Here is a 17,708-nt window from a genome sequence, read left to right on the forward strand (position 1 = left end):
ATATAAATTTATCAGTTATATTACGCGTCTACAGGACCATAAATATGATTGTTTGGTTCTGACCCGAAAATACAATCAAACAAACAATCTGATCATACGTTGCCACAAATGGATAAATGGCTGATTTAGCGATCGCATCAGCTTCGAGAATCCAACAGGAATTTTTAGTCAATTATTCGTGTGGCTATTTTAACCGTAATAATGCTCCCCATGAAATTGTAGATTCAAATATTAATAAAAATTAATTTGAGCAGTTAAATGCATTGTTTTTCCTTTTTATTTTCAATAAAGACATACAGTACCGTTCATAATTGTATAGAAATTGGAAACAAGCTCACTGTCACTTCGATTTTGAACTTCCATAACTTTTTACTCTGATGATATTTTTTGATCAAATTTTTTGCGTTAGATAGATCAACTATCACACTACTATAACACAAAATTTGAGCTTTCTGGAGTTTGTGTGGCCTGAGAAACAGTAATTCTACGAAAATCGGACTTTTTGGACTTGTCTCATTCAAACTGCAATATCTCTGAAACTACGCAAAAATTTTTACTGAAAATTTGCACAGTGATTGTTGAGATATGAAGCTAGCATGTCTGAATTTTTCGAAAGATTCTATCGATGAGATCAAAAGTTACGCGAGGTGCAATATTTCAGGCATGAATCTTGAAATGCGATTTCTATAGAATTTTGGGCGTTTATTTTCATAGGAAAATCACATTCTCTGTTTAACAACCAGTAAATCTATTTCAACCGAAAAATCACAACAATATCGCGAGATTCTGATTTCAAAACATAAATGGATCATTTATTCCATTTTTTCTTTTCTTCATTGCTTTTTCCAGACATTTTTTGTCTGAATGGTGGAGGAAACGATATTGTTCTCACGAATCGTCCAAAATTCTATAGAAATCGCATTGCAAGGTTCATGCCTGAAATATTGCACCTCGCGTAACTTTTGATCTCATCGATAGAACCTTTCGAAAAATTCAGACATGCTAGCTTCATATCTCAACAATCACTGTGCAAACTTTCAATAAAAAATGTTGCGTAGTTTCAGAGATATTGCAGTTTGAATGTGAAAAGTCCAAAAAGTCCGATTTTCGTAGAATTACTGTTTCTCAGGCCACACAAACTCCAGAAAGCTCAAATTTTGTGTTATAATAGTGTGATAGTTGATCTATCTAACGCAAAAAATTTGATCAAAAAATATCATCAGAGTAAAAAGTTATGGAAGTTCAAAGTCGAAGTAACAGTGCGCTTGCTTCCAATTTCTATACAATTATGAACGGTACTGTACGTTTTTTTATTTAATTATATGTATCATACTAGTGGCATATTTTTTAATGCAATTGATGCTGCTGCTCCGCCGTTTCCAGAAGGATATTTTTCAAGACTTGCGCTGAAAACGTCACCCTGGCCCTTAAACAAAATTTGAAAAAATCGTCAAAATCTAAATTGGATTTTTTTTAACCGAGAGAATATATAAATATTCAAAAAATATCAAATTACTTACGTGGTGAAATTAAATTGGAGACATTTTGGGGGATTTTGTTTTTTTTTCCTTCGCTTCGGCCTACCGAGATCAAAGTATGCGCGCTGCAACATATATCAAAACAACTGTTAGTAGAACAAATCAACTAACACAACAAATTAATCTTACATTTTCGCTTTCTGATGTGTGTCCTCCAAAAACTAACTTCCACCATCTTCTGTTTTTGTGAAATTCTAAAACTAAATTTTGGAATCTTCAAGTCGGCCTGAATAGAATAGTCAAAACCGCCATATGTTATTTTATATTAGCGATGAGCAGATGAGAAATCCTCGATAGCCAAAACAACTTTACTGAAACGCTAGTTTATTCGTAGTCATCGATGTAGATTCAGCAATATTATGGGTTCAACCAAAAATCAGTAATATGGAAGAGCCAACCATACGAATTTTGATAACAACCTGTAGCGTTTTTTATCCGTGTACACGGAGAAAAAAGACGACCGTTGTTCCAATTATTTCAGCTATAATTATAGATTCAACTACAATTGTATCATTGAATTCAGGCATTTCACTATATATGTAATAGATTAAACTACAAACTCTTGATTGACCTTCTGCAATCAATTATTAATGTAATAGATTCAACTATAATGGTACAATTGATTCAACTATAAATGTGATAGATTCAACTACAAACTGCTGATTGACCTCCTGCAATCAATAATAATTATAATAGATTCAACTATAATAGTATGATTGATTTAATTGCATATATGATAGATTGAACTTCAATGGTATGATTGGTTCTACGTATTCAACTTGATCTTTTCATCTTTAGGAATCTTTCTGCAGAGGAATTTATTATCTTTTTTTCTGCCCTTTAGGGATGCTGCTTTTTGTTGTTCTGCCTAATCCTGCTGCTATAATCTGTGCAGCTCCCGGCATGGAAGCAGCAGAATGGGAAAAACAGTTTGTTGGACAAGGAAAGCAACATCAGACAAGTAAAGGTAAGCAAAAGCTTCGATAGCACCGGTGCACTGTGGTCCAAAAGGGCTAAAAGTGGAACTTTTTTCGTAACGCCTCTGTCTTTTATCTTTTCTCTTAAGTGTATTCCGAACATTTGCTTCTTTTAACATGCTTCAAAACTTGAAAGTATCAATAGTTAGTCAAAGTCCACTATAAAAAAAAATGAAAATTCTAACTTTTTTATTTCAATAGATAGAGCTTTTTTTATACTACAAAGTTGTAGAATACGTAAAAATATGAAACTTTGTTGAATACAACAAAACTCTATCTCTTTTCAGAGCAGAGTTATAAAGGTTTTATTTTTAGAGTTATTTGAAAGTTAGTTTTTTAAACTTAACTATAGTTAGATGAGGATTAACATTAATAAGATGTTCTGACTATTTGTTGAGCCATTCAAATCACACGTTTTGCAGACCATATTCGTTTTGCTTGATGAAAGCGAATACCAAAACAACTAAAAATGTGAGAAAGTGAAAATGTAATTTAATAAGCTTATAAATTGTGGATTGAAGAAAATTGTAGTTCAGAAAAAATAATGCAGTAGCGTTAAATATACGAGGCGAATCTAAAATTTTCATATATAGTTAGCCTCGTGAAACCAATCATAAAAATAACTAGAATCTATCATATCTTTAGTTAAATCAACTATACATTTACAGTTGAATGTACTATACTTATTGTTGAATGCAGAAGATCAATTATAGGGTCCCATATGACTGGGACACGCGTGAAGAGGAGCAGATTTCGCTGAAGGAACTACGGGACATTGCCAAGTCCTTCTAGTTGAACAAGGGCCCTGAAGCCATCCCTAACGTAGCAGTGAAGGCCACGCTCATGGAACATCCAGAAATGTTCCGGTCATCACTGCAACAGTATGTGGATGCGAAGGTCTTGCCAGACGTGTGGAAGCGGCAGCGATTGGTGCTCCTGCCAAAACCGGGTAAGCCATCAGGTGACCCATCAGCTTATCGTCCGATATATCTCCTGGATACTGCTGGAAAGGTGCTAAAGAAGGTGGTTTAGAGGTAAAACTCTACACCGAAGGTGCGAACGGTCTATCCGATAAACAGTTTGGTTTTCGGAAAGGCCACGTTGGATGCCATTCGACGTGTCATCGAAGGGTCAGACGAAGCCAGACTGAAAAAGAGGAGAGGAGACCGGTTCTGCGCAGTCACTCTTGACGAGAAGAACGCCTTCAACAGCATCAGTTGGGCAGCAATTGCGTCGTCGCTCATTCGTATGAGGATTCCGGCGTATATCTATAGGATGGTAGAGAGTTACTTCCGTAATCGCCAACTACAGTATATGACCAGTGAGGGACTGAAAACGTGTGAGTGTCTCGGCTGGGGTTCCACGAGGATCGATACTTGGCCCGGTATTGTGGAACATCGTTTACGATGAACTGCTGAGATTGCGTCTCTCTACGGTAGTGAGACTTGTAGGATTCGCCGACGACGTGGTTCTACTGGAGTCGGGCCCATCAACCGAAGAGGTCCAGCTACTCGCCACAGTAGCGATTGAGAAAGTGGAAAGTTGGATGCGCTCAATGAACTTGCGTCTGGCTCACCACAAGACCTCAATGGTGGAATCTCAACTTAATATTTTTTTCGTTTTTTTTATACATATTGAACTTCAAAAAGAAGAGGCGAAAACAAATAATCGATTCACACGCAATTTTGTTCGACCAATTTTTTATCTTTGATAGTTATGTTTATCCAAAAACTTTTTTCTTTAAATGGACGAAATTTGGCGATTTTTCCAACATCAATCATAGTAACCCGTGAGTCATCAGAAAAATGGAGGCAAAAAAGTGCATTTTTTAATGCATTTGTTATTGTATACAAGTACTGGACAAAATACAGTACGCACTAGTTATCAAAACTTTCAAATCCCTGTATCTTTTATTACCAAAGGAATATCAACTAGAAATATTCAGATGTAGTATTTTTGATACACAAACGATTTAAGAAAAAATTACAAAAAAATTTTACACTTAAGCATAGTTGTAGTTGAAGTCAGTTTTTGCTTAGACAAAATAAGTACGCACTCTGAATAACCTTATCAGATCACTATTTCTCTGCTTAGAAAATTGGTCTGTCTTCTTTAGTATGTAAAAAATGAAAAATTTCCCTGCTAAGGGTTTTATTATTAGTTATACTTTTTAGGGTGCGAATTGCGATTGAAACCGATAAGATGCTGGAAAACGCAAGATGCTTGAAAATCGTTGCGGTTAGGCAAGATAGATGAAGCAAGCGGATGTCAACCAACTTTAATGAGAAAGATTAATAACAAGTTTGACTGCACTGAACTATGCTTGTGTATTTTTGGAATTATCTGTTTGTTTCCTAGCTTTCTATATAGGTGTTGAGTCGTGGAAAGTGGAAACATCTGTAAAGTTGCTGTATGTCGAAATTTATACATAGTAGCATATGTAGTTGTAGTTCATAAAAAATAAAACAAAGAAATTTATGCCAAACAAGAAATAGAATAAGTTATAAGATTAGAGTGAGTGACTTCTGAAAAATTGCGATATTCTAACCATGCACCACATTGAATAAGTCGAAATTTGGGTATACACGAGGACTACCAATGTTTAAAAGTCGATTGTAGAAAATTCCCCTTACAACTTACGCTAATGGCGCTCTATTTACCTTTCCGGTCGCTTTATCTTATCTGACTTCTACAAAGTACCCAAATTGTAACAGCTGACATTGTCCTTGATAGCGAAAATCGCTTGCAAGTTGTTAGTATTGCTAGTTTCGAACGCACATTATAAAACAATATCGCCACACCCACCGAAGACGACAACAACAACGCAACGCCCGCCGAGTTGCCACGTAGTAGGCTGCCGGAAATTTCGCGGGCCCGCCTTTTCTAACTAATGCCTTTGCAACTTCCCCAGAACACAAATGATGAGACTACTGCGATCAAGTTGTTAGGAGGAGGGTACTTACCGATTCTGTTTTGCCGACGCTGTCTGTCTGTCTGAAGTTGTTGCTGTTGTTTCGTTTCCAAGAAATGACACTCTGTACCGCAACGCCGCTGCTAGGTTGTTGTTATTGACCGATTATTGAGTGCACACACAACCCACCACTACGCTGCACCAAAATTAGAAGTGGCGCAAAACAACAACAAACACGAACGCCTCACTCCCACTGCAAGCGACGGTACCGGGAGGGTGTTGTGGGGTAAAAAGTAAAAGCTCTTTCGATTTTGTACCGTACCGATATTTGTTGCTTGTTTCTCCACTCGATTTTTTCTTCGCACTTATCGGGGCACTAGCAACATTAGCTGTGTTTTTTTAAGAAACCTCACTAGGGCCGCGTGTTTTGAAGGGGCTACCGAAAATTTTCACATAACACTCCAACACGATTAAACTGTATGTGATTCGAGTGATTTTGGAACTGAACATTCAATATTTGAAAATAATTATTGTTTGTTTTTTCTTCTTCTCTGTATACCACGGCGATGAAATCATGTGGCCTCACTGCAGCTGCGGTTAGTTTCCATTTCCGATTGTTAATAACACTGATTGATAAAATGGTTCTGCTTCAAAGCTACCATATGGTGGGTTGAAAACCGTTGAAATCTGTGGTCACTTGGATGTCTAATGAACCCAATCGAAGCCCGCGGGTAAACACACTATTCCGCACCAGATTTTTCGAGAATCAATTAACGTTCTTCGGTAACTTAGATGCGATTAAAACGCGTGAAAAAACCACTTGTAGAACACGACTCAACGTGCGGCCCGTGAATTGATGCTACGCGAACAAGGCTGGCATGACGTTTGATGACGTCTTGTTGCTAGCACGAGATTCCTGCCGAGCGAGGGGTGTTGTACATAGAATCCAAGTCTGGATGGACAATATGGTTCACTCTCTCCACGAGCGCGGGAATGCCTCCTCCTCGAACCCAGAGTGAGCTTGTGGGTGGTAGAAAGTTGAGAGGGTGGTGCCGTTTGCCACAATGTTAGAAGGGAGGCGAGCCCGACGACAAGTGCTAAACAACCGATGTCGAGCAGAATCGGAAAAGAGAACACTCTCTCTTTCCTGTATCGTCGTATCGTATAGATTCCACGTTGGTCACTTTTCGGTTAACACCAAAACTTCCGACCCACTCTTTCAGCTCCACCAAGTCGAGCCAAAAATATTAAAAAAAAAACCAACAACCCTGGAGCCAATGTTTCGTGTTTTATCAATTACACTTTTTGTCGGCTTTCGACGGTTGGAAAAGTAGGCTTCGGCTTTGTTACGAAACGATCGCGCAAAACAAGCGCGCCTCAGCTTATATACACACAGACACCATTTCACCACTTTGATGGGATCGTGGACAGCGAAAAAAAAGAAATAACAGCACGACTTCAAACAAAAACGACCAAAATACACTTTTATTGTTAACACGTCGCGAAAGCGTTACACCGAAGTTGTACTGAGATAACAAACACAGGTCATAAAACAGCACACTCTCTGGGGATGGATGATGGTTGTTCCTCCCGCTATTCCCGCGAATTGAACTACACACACGCGAAACCCTCCGAAAAAACAACTATCACACTACGCCCGCCGAGTTTCGCCACAGCACAGTGCTCCGACACGCAACTAATGACCGGAACAATCGAACCCAAATAATCGCTCTCGGATAACTCCTAGCAGAACACAATTCAACACTAAGCTCAACACAACACAGCACGCCTTGATTAGGCAAATCAGGCAAAAAGTTGATGACGTCGACAACACACTAAGTAGGCACTGAGTAGTAGTCGACGGTCGCCACAGGATTTAGCGAACGCCCGCGATGTGGAGCGACGGCAAAATCACGTCCGCACTCTAGAACGCCATAGCGGAAACTTAACCGAACGTTCCGTTCGTTCGTCGTGTCTGCCTGGTGGAGCTGAGCTGAGCTGGACAAAACGAAGGAGCTAGCGGGTTGAAAACACGTCGTAGCATGCTCATTTTCCACCCACTGCTACTCTCTCTCACGCCCTCTCTGTTTACCCGTTCTCTTTCTGGATCGTTTGCTCTCTTCTTAAAGTCCAGCTAGGTACCGACAATGGCGCATGTATAGGGTTGAGTCATGCTTGAATTGTTCTCCGGTTTGAAAGCTTTCTTATCAACACCCGACAGGCAGTTTCTCCGCTTCACATACACATACAAATTGATAGATGGTAGGTTTTTGTTTTAAACTCTAGTTATTGTCTACTTGGATTCAAATTCCGTTTCATCAATTAAGGTGTCTTGATTGCGACATGTTGTAGAGCAAATCTAGATAGGCCTTGGTAAACTTGAACAGAATGACAGCTTGATGTTAAATTGTCAAAAAAAAAATCAAGTCTCGGTAACGGCGTGAACAACGTTATCCGGTCATATGACATAACCAGACCATGTGACATAATCCGACCATGTGTTATGTTATGTGACATAATCGAACCATGCAAAACAATCGTTTCATGTGACATAATCGGAACATGCAACATAATCCGATAATGGGGCATAGTATGATCATGCGACATAATCAGACCATGCAACATAATCCGATCATGCAACATAATTCGACAATGTGACATAATCGGACTATGCAACATAATCCGACTGTGTGACATAATCAGACCACGTTATCTGAACCGATCATTTGACAATCTGATAATGCAACATAATCCGACCGTGTGACATAATCTGACCATGCAACACATTGGGATCATGTGACATAATCTGACCATTCAACATAATTCAAACATGTGAAATAATCATACCATGTGACATAATCTGACCATGCAACACCATCCGACCATGTGACACAATCCAAACAGGAAACAAAATTGGAACATGTGACATAATCCGACCACGCAACATAATCTGACCATGTAACATAATCCGAACATGTGACATGATCCTACCATGTGACATAATCTGACCATGCAACATATTCCGAACATGCACATTATCAGATCATGAAACACTGACATAATCTGACCATGCAACATATTTCGACCATGTGACATAATTTGACCAAGCCACATTATCCAACCATGTGACACATTCCGAACAGGAAACAACATTGGACCATGTGACATAATCCGATCATGCAACATAATCAAACCATGCAGCATAATCAGGCCATGTGACATAATTTGACAATGCAACATAATCAGACTATGAAACATAATCTGGCCATGCAACATAATCCGACCATGTTACATAATCAGACCATGTGATATATTCTGATCATGCAACATAATCCGACCATGTGACATTATCGGACCTTGAGACATATTCCGAACATGCAACATAATCCGACTATGTGTCATAATCCGACCATGCAACATAACCAGATCATGTGACATAAACTTTCTGCAACTGGTCCATGTTGCTTCACGCTTGCCACTGAACCAAACTCAGATCGAAGCGCAGCAACGTCTATTCAGATCGACGGCAAACGGAGAATGAAACCGAGTCGACCGACGAGTCCTTTCTTTTATACCATTAGTAGGTGGGGAAATTCAAAATCCATCTAGAGGCTTTTGTGTTTTCTTTCATTTTCTCTTTTTGCTTTTGGCTTGGTGATGATGTCATATTTAATCCTTTAGATGTGATGTCCGTTAATGAAAACGTAATTAATAAGACGGGCTAGTGATATAGCTCAGTTGGCAAGTCTGTTGTCTCCTGAGCCGATGTCCGCGAGTTCGAGCCCAAGAGTAAACATCGAACACAGTTGTACCGGATAAGTTTTTCAATAACGATACGCCAACTGCAACGTTGATAAAGTCGCGAATGCCAAAAAGATGGTAAAACGACTATAATCGAAAAAAAAGTTATTAATAAGACGTTATTCTACGTCAAAATGCTGAACGGTCGGTATAAAAGCTGTGAATTCTTGCAACACATATTGCATCCAAAAATGAAACTCCGTATTTCAAATGCCAATTCGGTAAACTATTTACAGTTTGTTCGGTAAAAAAAAAGGGTAAAGTTTGTGTATGTATGGTAGAAATGGTGTGATTGAAATCAGTGGACTTTATAAGCTTTGAAAAATAATGAAATCCATTACCTCACAAGATTCGATATGCACAAGGATTTACTACTATCTATGTAGATTTGCAAATTGAAATGGTATAACAAACAAAAGAGAGAGGATTTGTCAAAAAACATGCGTCCATTCCACTTCCGGGTCAAAATCCAATCATATAAATCATGACGATTATTGGAAAAAACTCTTTCGACTCCGCTTGATTTAAGCCAGAAGTGCTCCTTCTCAACTCAATCAATGTATGGTCTCTGATGAAAAATTGCTTTTCTACCGGAACGGCTGCGAAAAATCGCAAACATATGGTCGTTAAATCATTTTGGTACACGGGGTTGTCAAGCATCTTATCAATCTACCAACCCGCCGGGGTAGACTTCAATTTGATATTTGTTTTCGAAATGAGTTCATCTATAATTCATTCTCTCTCTCTCTTGGGTGGTGCGCTTCGAATTGAAGAAGTATTGGAAAACGGTGCTCCCCCTTTCGATGAGCAGCAAGTAGATTTTATTTACATCATTGCCAAAAAGGAAAATTGAATACCTACATACTAACGCGACGGCTCTCTGTTTTTGTTCGGTTTCTTTGCTTATCGTCGTTTATCCATGTGGCAAAAGCTCAATCATGTTTTTTTTGCTTTTCTCTCTCAACTGGAAAATTACTCCCTCATTTTTTCTCTCAAAGCTTGTGTGATAACCACCTCTCTCGGAGAAACTCCGTTGGGAGTTTGAAAACAAATGAAAATGAGATAGTAAAAGTTTTCTGCTGCGAAGCTTTTAATGTGGTGCTTGAGAAAAATCACGCCCAACACGTAACGTTAGTAACGCTTGCTAATTCAATCACCATGCGTCTCCATACTTTTTTGACAGTCGTTGATAGTTCGTTCCTGGTGCAAGGAAGAAATGTTTGCTGCTAAAAATTGATGGCTAAGATAGTTTGTACTTTACTTGGGCAAGCATTTGCTTGCCAAAAAAAATTTTTTTTGGCTGACTCAAGTTTTTTGAAATCTGAAAATTTTGCTGAATTAAAGCTGACTTTTTCCGTAAAGAAAAGTGTCCTTTCCTGAATCGAACGATGATTGCAAAAGGTAATCGATTTATTCATCTGAATTCAGCTACAGTATCTGAACAAATGTTTCAAATACTAGTATTGTAATTTTCTCGAATAACTAGATTCGCTTGCAAATTTTTCGACCCTCAAATAATTGTATAAAATCTTTTATACCACACCCACCGGGCGTTGCTATTTCGGTCGGTATTTTAGATGTTTTGACAGGTTGCGTTTTTATCTACTCACTGATTTTCGCACTCATTGTAGCCATCCAGGTTGACTACTTTTGTTTGTTTATTTTCTGATATCGACGGCCGGCTGCGTTGCTACCGGGTTGCTACTAGTGAACCTACATGTAAAAGAAGTGACGTCTCAAACACAAAATTCCAATCGATACAAAAGAACTGTCAAAATCGATTCCAATCGATCCGAGCATTTTGTCACACAGCTTTTACCTTTCTTATTGAAAACTCAACCAAGGAAGCTATTGTGATTGTTGTTATAGTTCAAAACAGATAATTTAAAGTTTGTCATATGAATTTATGATTAGGTGCAATTTTTTTCAATGCTTTGGTGAATCGTGTTCCTAGTTAAAAAACTGATTATTAACGAAATTCAAGTCATTCATACCGTTTATCGCGATCCTTCGGTCATCGAGTTCAATGTTGTTTTGTTGGATTGAAGGAGCGTTCACTATAGAGCTTGAACATTGAGCCAGAAAACAGTGCTAAGGATTTTTTTGTCCAAGATTTCGGCGATGTTGCCACATATTTTATTTTAAGAGGGATCAGATGTCACTTCTCTTATATGAAGGTTCACTAGTTGCTACATATACGAATCCTGTAACAACCTACTGCTCGAATGCTATTTCTCGAATCAAGTTAGCGACTGTTGGTGCGATACTGGGTTAATAGATTTGTTGCTGAATGTACTCGATTCGAGGTTTATCAACCATTGCATTGGTGGGCCTGGTCTTAGTCACCTTGTTTTGTAAGTTCTTGAATTATTTGTTTACTAATGTCCCCTGAAAACTTTAAAATGTGACAAAGTTCGCTTCATGAAATTTTGGCCGCGATATCAATCAGCATCCACCGCCCGCCTTTGCGTTACCCGATGTTATACTGACAATAAAATTAGTATTTCAAACAAACAAATAAAATCAACGTATTTGTAACGCAATGGTTGAGAATGTTAAGCCAATGTTACGAAAAAGTGGCAATAAATCCACTTCCAATTCTATCGTCGTATTCAAAGGACCAAACGGTAGAGCCAAAGTTGTTCAAAAACGTAAAAAAATATCCAAAATCTGGTATTTCAAGTCTTTTATTATTTCACTTTTTCATCATAACTTCCACTTCCGGTATCGGTTAACACAATCTGCGAGCTCTTTGGGTAATCGATTTAGAGGTGGTTACTCGAAGAGATCTACGTTTAAGGGAACCATATACCTAAAGACCCATCTATAGAGACTAGTTTTCGTTTACGGATAGCATTTCCGACCACCGGACAGTCCTCTGTAGCCTCACATTTGGGAGTGAAACTAAAATACGGTGCTACTTCCGAGTTTGCGACAGTCAGATAACATTTGCAGGGTAGCCAAAAATCAGGTATCAGTTGAAGTCCTCTGTTTTTTCATTAGAACTTTTCCTGGAAAGCAAATGTTACTAATTAGATGTTCCATAAGGCTGTAACAAATATCAATTTCTTCTTTTGTCACCAACTTTGTTGCATACAAGCTTTCGTGAAAGTTATTCCAATTTATTTGTTTTTCACATTATTTTTCATTGTCCGCCCCCTCGTGATGTTCCAACTCCGATTGACAAAAGAAGGATTTGAAATTTGTTCCGGCCTAATTGAATTTAATCTTACCTACCCAACTTATACTTATAACTTAGAGCAAGTTCACTGGTGTTGGGAAAAAGTGGTAAAAATTTTGACATTTTGAAAATTTCACCATGCAAAAATGTTTTCAAGATCTTGGGCCGTTGTATTTTTTTTGCAACACTGTTTCTATTTCAGCCGTATGTGATAGAAATATTGCTATTTTTGCATCACAGCATGCATAAATACAACACGTGTTGCAAAAAAGCTAGAAGGCCCAAGGAATATTTAATTAAGGTAGTGTCGAGAGCCATATTGGATTTTTTTTTGTGACGTCACAAAAACGAATGTATCGAAAATTTATATGCGAATGGCAGAAATTTCAAAGAAAAACATGTTTTAGAACGAAAATGAATTCCAATTTCATTTTGATTGTGTTGTAAGACCTCTATTTCACTATGATATGAAATTTTCTGGTCCTTTGAAGATTGCATTATGTTTTATTTTCTCATTTTAATAATGAACGCAATGTCATCTTGAAGCTAAAACGTTCAAAAACGAAGATAAAATCTACTTTCAAAAGGTCTAGCTGGTAGTTATTGAGTGTTCAACTGATTGTCATGATTTTTATCCAATCGGTTTACCATATTCAATTCTTATGTAGAACAATTAACAACAATTGATTATTGTTAACTCGATTTACTAAAATGCGAATAAATAATTGTGGTTTTATATACAAGTTTGTTTTTTGATAACTTTTTTGTAATAAGGATCTTAAACTGCACTGACTTGATCATTTTCATGGAAGACTTTGAACTAATTTTAAAGTTTTGCAAATTTGAGTAGGGAAAATTCACCATTTTTTCAAACTTCGATGGGCTATTTCATACAAAAATTACTCGAAAATCCATCTTTTTTCGTATCAATCTTGAAGAGCAAGAATCCTTCTAGAATAACAGGTATTAAAAGTGGAACATTTCCAGCAAATTTTTCAAATTATCAACGGAAAAGGCAAATTTCCTAGTAAATTAACAGATTTTTCGTGATTGTGACGTCGCAGTGTGTACTAAGGCTATGATCATTTAGTATCCGGGCACTTCATTTCGGTGATAGCTAGGTTACTTGAGCTCGGATATGCAGAACTTTAGCAGCGTTGTGTTGGTTATGAAAAGGACTATCTTGCCTATTTTTTTCACATTTTTACGTTAACGTGTGTTTGAGGTATTTACGGTGCAAAAAGCCATAGTAAAAATAGTTTTGCACAAATTTGCTCCTTTTACGCATTTTGCGCCTCGGAAATTCATTATTTTTGACTTGAAAACTCATGAACTGTTTATTTTTTTCTGAATTTTTTTTTGGTCCAGATGGTTGAGAAGTATTATACTATACTCCTTATAATAAGGAGCCATTCTAGGATGCTTACGAAATTCAAACCAAGCATCGGAGTGGAACCCTTGATCTCTACTATAGGAACTAATTTATGGTTATTGGGGACAACTGAATGCAGACCTCTTAACTATGCAGTAAATCCGTTTCCGACAGGCAAAAAGTGTTGCCTGTCAAGTGGACACCCGGGAATTAACTAAAAATTAGCAGTTCCATGGATCGCAATCTGTGCAACCTGGTTTTACGCAATGTGACAGATGTGTTCTGATGGACCAAGAAATTTATGTTAACCTTCCAAAGTCGTTCGGGTCAATATGACCCGAAGCGTACATTCAAATCATCATAACTCTTCGAGAAAAAATCGCAAAAATTTGATTTTAAAAACCTCCCTGGGGAATCACGAAATACACAATCTGTAGTACCAGGCAACTTCCTGTGGCCACCGGAAGTGCTCTCTCAAAAAAATCCGTAATTAGGCTGTTCGGGTCTATATGACCCGAGAGTTTGCGTAAGTTCCCTTGGCCGCAAATATTGACCGATTTCGATGAATTTAAATTCATTGTATAGATAATTTATTCTAGTTTCTCAATATTGAAAAAATAAGTCGAAATATTTTACGAGATCACCAGTAGCTGATTCCGAATGAAAAATGTCCCGAAAAAGAGCTCTTTTTAGAATGCTTATAACTTGTGACAGATTCCAAATATTGCGCTGATTTTATAATATTTGGAATTGTCAAGAATAAATCTATCCATGGATGTAAAAATTTTTGGTGGTCCAAAGGAAGTTTTGGCCGCTATCCCGGAACTTCCGGTAGAAAAAAATCTCACTTCAAAAAAGTCACCCAATTTTGGCTTTGCATTGCTGTATCTCGCTTTCCAATGGACCGATTCTCTAAGTTCAAATTTTAGTTTTTTTCGTTAACTTCATTATTATTTTCGTAGAACATAGTTGGTTCCTCAAAAATCTCAGTTGTTCAGTATATTGTAATGAAACTCACATCTTTTTTGTCATTTTTCAAACTCCCCCTCATGTCGGTGGATTTACGGTATTTTGATTGCGTGATTTCTCTAAAATTTGAACTCAAATTGGTCACTTTTTATATACCTAAAGATTCATTCGAATCTCCTCTTTCGATGGACATACATTTTATGTAGTGTTTTGAAAATTTGTAGCAATGTTTTTCGAATTTACTGAAAGCTGCCAGATTTCAACCAGTTTGGCCCACATTTTCAGCAGGTTGGTGTACAAATCTCGCACCCCTCACGTAGCCGCGGGAGAAACAAATCCTTTAGTTCTCTTTTTGTCGCTCACCAAATCTACCACCCAACCCAGCAGCAGGAGGAACTGCCGTCTCGCCCCGTGTTTTTTTTTCTTTGGGTTTTGATGGCTAGGGCAAATTTGCCCAACTCGCAAGTCGCGTGGTTTGTTGATTGATTGTGCTCATGCTGATACCTCTTGGCGTAGTAAATGTTTTGATTTTAAAATAGAGAAAGATTATTTCTCCAAATTTAAATAAACTTCTTTTATCTTTTCAGATATTTTATCATTAGAATTCTTCAGTGACCTACATTTGTTTAGAACTAGCTGATTTTACCCGGCCTTGCTCGGGTTCACATAAAATATAAATCAAAATGAGTCGTTTGACTTTTTTAAATTTTGATAGCTTTTTGTTCATCATCATAACAAATTGGACCATGTTTGGCCATGTGAGCTTTGTAAGTTTTGTTAGTTTTCTTAAAGTTTTAATTGGGATAATAAGCGAAATTTATCGTTTTCATATTTTTGAATAACTAACAGTTTTTAGGTTTGCTAATAGAAATTTGAACTAATTTCCTTTGAATGCTTATCCATTCTATAATGAAAAACATTTCAATGTAAGGTTCTCAGGTTGCCCGGATATATCCGGATTTGCTAGAACATTTGACTCAAAATTTGAGGTAAGTCTGGTCCGGCCCAGTTTCCCGGATTTTGTTGCAAAAAGCCCGGATTTTGCCCAGATTTAATCACATTATTTTTAAAACGTAACATAAACTGAGATTTAATTATGGCATAATGGCAATAATGGCAAGTTTTAGAAATAATCATGACTCGTGTTTGGAAGCTTGATATACAATTTAAAATCTGCTGATGTAGTTTGTTGAAAAAAAAAATATTGCAAGTATATTTTTTTCGTTATTTTCACTGAATAATTCCGCGGTTTTGACCAAGTTTGCCCGGATATTGCCAGGATATCGGTTTGAACATTTTGAAATCAAATGCTGGATTTGGCCAGGTTTTTCGATAAAATTGGGGGGGTTTGTCTGGTCCCGATACGGCAATTCTTGCAACCTTATTTTACACCCACCATTTTTCTGGAAGCTTGAATTGAATTACCATTTTTTTTATCGAATGATATCATTTTTTTTATCTTTTCCATGGGTTATCTAGTGAAAATCCCATGTATTAAGCTTGTAAACAAATTATAACGACCTCTTTTCAAGATCTCCCCGTAGAATGGAATTCCCATTTAAGTTTTATTTTGTACTTAGATATTTCTAAATAGATTTCCGCTGAAACCTTATAAAAGACTTCTCCTGCATGTTTTCAATGTGCTATTTAAGTTCTCTTATAATTGGAAGGTAGAATGGAACACATCGATGATCAATAATAACTTAAAATTTAAAAATTTACAAATGAAATTGAGTTGTACAAAACTAAAAACTTCAGATTCAATTACTTAAAGTCTCGTGCGTTGGATTTGTTTTAATTTTTTGGATAAAATGAACGTTTAATTGTCTAATTCCTATTGTAAATTAAATTCCTACACGGCAATCAAAGTGTTTAGATCGCAGTCTTGAACTTACAACCCTTAGTTTTATTAATTGTTTACCTATGAGGAGTTCCGAAAATATGAAAATGGATGATTCCTATAAGCTGTAGCATTAGTTTTCAGTCCAAATAGTTATTCAACTGAAGAAGTCAATTCATAATGAACATGAATTAATGTATACATACTTTACACACTGCATATTCTAGAAGATTCTCAACCACTGTTCTTCTCAATATTTTTCTAACAGGCGAGTGGTTTTTTTTCAATCCTAAACAAAGGCTCATTATTGCAATCAAATGCCTCGCACAGGTACCACGTGCTTTGAACAGTAGAAGGAAAAACACCCGCCAAAATTTCTCCTTTAAAATTTTTTATGCTCAGCAAACTTTGATTCGCTTTCCAGTACACGTGAACTTTGAATGGTCGTTTCTAATGCCTGGCCCATGGAGATGATGAAAACAATCCCGCCAAAGGAAACGAAAATCGGTTGACAAATTGGTGCCATGACTTTTGATTCGTGGGAATAAAAACATAAGTTGTATGGGAGGGTCCCTTTTCTTAAGCGGGAGGGGCCCAAAACTATTACCTCGACCTTTCTCATGTCCGTTTACATCACTGTACCAAATTTCAAGCAGATCGGTTAAGCGGTGTGGATTTGTATAAGGTGCATATATATATACAAACATATATAGCCCAACTCATCTTTATATATTAGATGTTATCATGGTTCATTTCTTTTATTTTAAGCAGTGTCTACTGCAAGAGAAACAAAATCTATGATTTAAGTAACAAATATTCTAAAATTTTATTCAGAAAATTTAATCAGAAGTCGGAATCTGAAATCTGAATCTAAAATCTGAATCTGAAATCTGAAATTGAATCTGAATCTGAAATCTGAAATCAGAATCTGAGTCTAAATCTGAAATCTGAATCTGAAATCTGAATCAGAATTCTGAATCTGAAATCTTGGGAAATAATTTTTTCGGCTATATCGGTGAAATTTTATATTTTTTGAGAAAGATTATTTAAAAATTGAAAGATTATAGGCGGATAGAAGATTAGAATAAGATGAAAGATGTTGAAATTGAGCGGAAAGGC

The 17,708-nt window shown here is 37.0% G+C and overlaps 1 protein-coding gene across 1 annotated transcript in view; it reads right to left on the reverse strand.

The window, feature by feature from the left end:
• LOC129744741 (uncharacterized) overlaps nucleotides 1-7,354 on the reverse strand; it is a 118,471-nt gene extending 111,117 nt beyond the window's left edge. The window contains exon 1 of the mRNA XM_055737427.1: nucleotides 5,479-7,354. The gene's annotated coding sequence lies outside the window, so the exon portion shown is untranslated. The remainder of the gene's footprint in view (nucleotides 1-5,478) is intronic.
• Between the last annotated feature and the right edge of the window lie 10,354 nt (nucleotides 7,355-17,708).

Source organism: Uranotaenia lowii, chromosome 2 (genome assembly GCF_029784155.1).
Source record: "Uranotaenia lowii strain MFRU-FL chromosome 2, ASM2978415v1, whole genome shotgun sequence".
Classification (NCBI taxonomy): domain Eukaryota; kingdom Metazoa; phylum Arthropoda; class Insecta; order Diptera; family Culicidae; genus Uranotaenia; species Uranotaenia lowii.